A 3561-nucleotide genomic window follows, 5' to 3' on the forward strand; every position below is an offset into this window, starting at 1 on the left:
CATGAACCAGGACACAGCTTACAATGCCATCATAGGGCGACCCTGGATACACGCCATGAGGGTCATCCCATCCAGCTTATATCAAGTAATCAAGCTCCCTACTCCGTGAGGGATATTCAGCATCTGAGGCGAACAACGCACGGTCCAAGAATGTTATAGCATTGTACATACACCCAACAGCTAAAGGAAATAGGCTCGGGAGCATAGCAATTACCAAAGTCGGGGCCGAACTCGACGAACAAAAAGACATCATCAAGGATCCCGACATCATGGAAGCCATGGGATCAATGGTAGAAGACCTCGACCCTGTACAACTAGACGCGACCACAGCAAAAAAGCTTACATCGGCCATAAACTCTCAGAACCAGGTAATTTCATAAATTTTTAATTAACAACGCCGATTTGTTTGCTTTCTCCCATGCAGATATGCCAGGTATCCCGAAAGACATTGCCATGCACAACCTGAATGTCGACCTACTCCACCTGTCAGTACCATAAGTAAGAAAAAAATTCAACACCGCAATCAACGAGGTCGTCAGTGATGAACTGGATAAACTACTCGCTAACGGCTCCATCCGAGAGTCGAAATACCCCCAATGGGTCTCCAACGTGGTCATGGTGAAAAAGAAAAACGGAAAGTGGCGGATGTGCGTAGATTTCACGGACCTAAACAAGGCATGCCCAAAAGACTCCTTTCTGTTGCCTCAAATCGACCAACTCATCGACGCAACGGCAGGGCACAAGTTATTAAGCTTCCTGGACGCCTACTCAGGTTACGACCAAATCCTCATGGAGGAGAAGGACCAGGAAAAGACCACTTTCATCATGCCATTCGGATTGAAGAACGCAGGGGCGACTTATCAAAGGCTGGTCACCAAGATGTTCAAGGACCAACTCGGTAAAACAATGGAAATTTACATAGACGATATGTTGGTCAAATCAAAAAGGAAGGAAGACCACATCGAGCATCTGAAGGAAGCCTTCGATATACTAAGGCAATACGGTATGAAGCTGAACCCCGAAAAGTGTGCCTTCGGCGTAATCTCGGGCAAGTTCCTTGGTTTTCTGGCGTCACAAAGAGGCATCGAGGTCAACCCCGACCAGATCAAATCCATCGAGGGAATACCCGAAATATCGACCAGCAAGAAACAGATACAAAAACTAACAGGCCGTATAGCTACCCTGTTAAGGTTCATCTCACGATCCTCTGACAGATGCCACAAATTCTTCAACGTGCTTTAATAGGACAACGGTCTCCAGTGGAATTTAGAATGCATGAGGCCTTAAGAGAACTAAAGGCGTACTTATCCTCGCCCCCGCTACTCGCCAAAGCAGAACCCGGCGAGCGCCTCCGCTTTTGTCAAGCAAATCTGATGTTCAGCTCTTGTTGTACCTTTTCGCCGTGAAACTGGGCTTCAATGCTCCGCTTATCCAATCTGATTCACAATCCTTATTCGACTTGTAGTGCCCGAAGGGTTTTCACCATCAAGCCTCTCTCATTTCGTTCTTTCTCTCAACTTACAGTCGCCTCAAGGTGCCCGTGAAGGTTTTTACCAATAAGACTCTCTCATTTTTCATTTCTTTCAGCTTTCATCGCCTTACGGTGCCTGTGGGGGTTTTCATCAATAAGACTCTTCCATTATTCATTTCCCTTGTTTGGACCGGAGTGTTGCCCCTGATATGATTCACCTCTACCTGCTCGGCTTGGCATCTCTCGAAGACTGATCGGAAGGTCTTTCTTTGGACCGTAATGTGGGCTTTTGGATGGGGTTAGAAAGAAGGGGGTATCAAAGGCTCAAAACAATTCAACATGGGTTCAAAATTACAACTTTCGGAATCAGATTTCTCACAACAACCACAACTTCTGCCCCAGTTTCTTTCTTGGGGACTTTTGGACTTTATTTTGGTGTGACTGAACCTCAGAGAGAGGCTGCCTACGTATCCTTTCGGAATCAAGTCAAACGTAGTTCATGACATAGGAATTACTTTGCTGTTGTGATTTTTCTTTTCTTTTTCTTCCTCTTTCTCTTCTTTTCCTTTCTTTCTTCATTTTCTCTTTTTGTTGTTTTGTTGTTTTTTTTTTCTTTTTCTTCTTTTTTTTCTTTTCTTCTTCTTTTTCTTCTCTCTCTCTTCATTATTTTCTTTTCTCTTTTTTTACCCCCTACTTATCTTTCACGCTTGCGTTTCTGATCTTTGCTACTGATTCCAAATGAGGTGTATGAAAGGAAATAAATAAGGCTCAAAGGGGGTAACAAAGGATAAAGTGTTTAGATAGCAGAACAAATGCCTTCGTCATTCCAATCTTCAAAACATGCCAAGTACAAACAACACAGTTAAACAAACCACAGAAAACATCGTAACACCTTTTGATTATGCCAGACTTGATAACCATATCCACACATTCGCCTTCTTCATTTGTTAAACACAAAGCATCATTGGACAACATTTTTACTTTCCTTACCACGAACGACCCCTGTCAATTTGGGGCAAACTTGCCTTTGGATTCAAACCGATGCGGCATGATGCATTTCAACAGTATTTCTTTATGTTCTCTCTGACCCAGTTTCACATGGTTCGGGCTTCAAATGATCTCAAAGTGTTCAAATATGTTCTTATTTCCCTCAAGTGCCCTTGTCATCTTCAAAATTGTTTCAATGTTTCATGACTAAACTAACTTTTGAGCTCAGGCTGAGAGTTACGCATGCATGTCATGTCACTAGAACCAGCACGAAAAGAACTATAAGAGGAGAAAAAAACTAAACAGAAATGACTAGAAATAACGGAAAACAGAGAATTGCATTAGACTGACGGTGAAAGAGTTTGGACAACAAAACAAGCATAATACATTGGGGTACAACCCTTAGAACAAACCTAGACAACACCACATAAGATACTACGACCAAAGGAACTAGACAAAATAGAAGGGTTTGAGTCGCAAGACAATATCTAGATTACAACCCTGAAATAACCCGGACAACAGAAATGACAACAAACTAAGCCACCAAAGCTCCTCTCTAGCTGACCAAGAAATGGAGCGTCTTTCCAATTACCAAGCACGGTATCTTAGCCACTGAATTCTACATCAACAACACTAGGAACTTCACAAGTCTTCATCACATTGTTCTTATCAAGCTGCTTTTGGGTTCCTTTTGCCGACTCGTTCTTAAGATCAACCTCTGATAGTGTTGAAAGCTTGGTAGCCCTTGGACCTCCGAGGCTCCCAGAAGAATTCTCATATTCCTTTTCAAAATAAATCATGCCCACCATATGCGTCTCATTTATGCACAGGTGATGGACTTTGGCTAGTGTTTGCTGCATCCGAATTTTGCACGACAATGTCGCCTGCATCAATAAGCTCTAAATTGCTTTCTTCAGCTTCCAACACTTCTCTATGTCATGCCCCGGGGCATCTGAGCAATATGCGCACCTTTGAGAAAAATCAAACTTCTTTGACAGAGGGTTTGGCATTTTTATCTGAATCGGCTTCAACATGTCCAATTGCTTCAACCTTTGGAACAAACTGGCATATGATTTTCCAATAGGAGTGAAAGCCTTTTCTTT

The sequence above is a fragment of the Nicotiana attenuata genome, unplaced genomic scaffold (genome assembly GCF_001879085.1).
Source record: "Nicotiana attenuata strain UT unplaced genomic scaffold, NIATTr2, whole genome shotgun sequence".
In the NCBI taxonomy this organism is placed as follows: Eukaryota; Viridiplantae; Streptophyta; class Magnoliopsida; order Solanales; family Solanaceae; genus Nicotiana; species Nicotiana attenuata.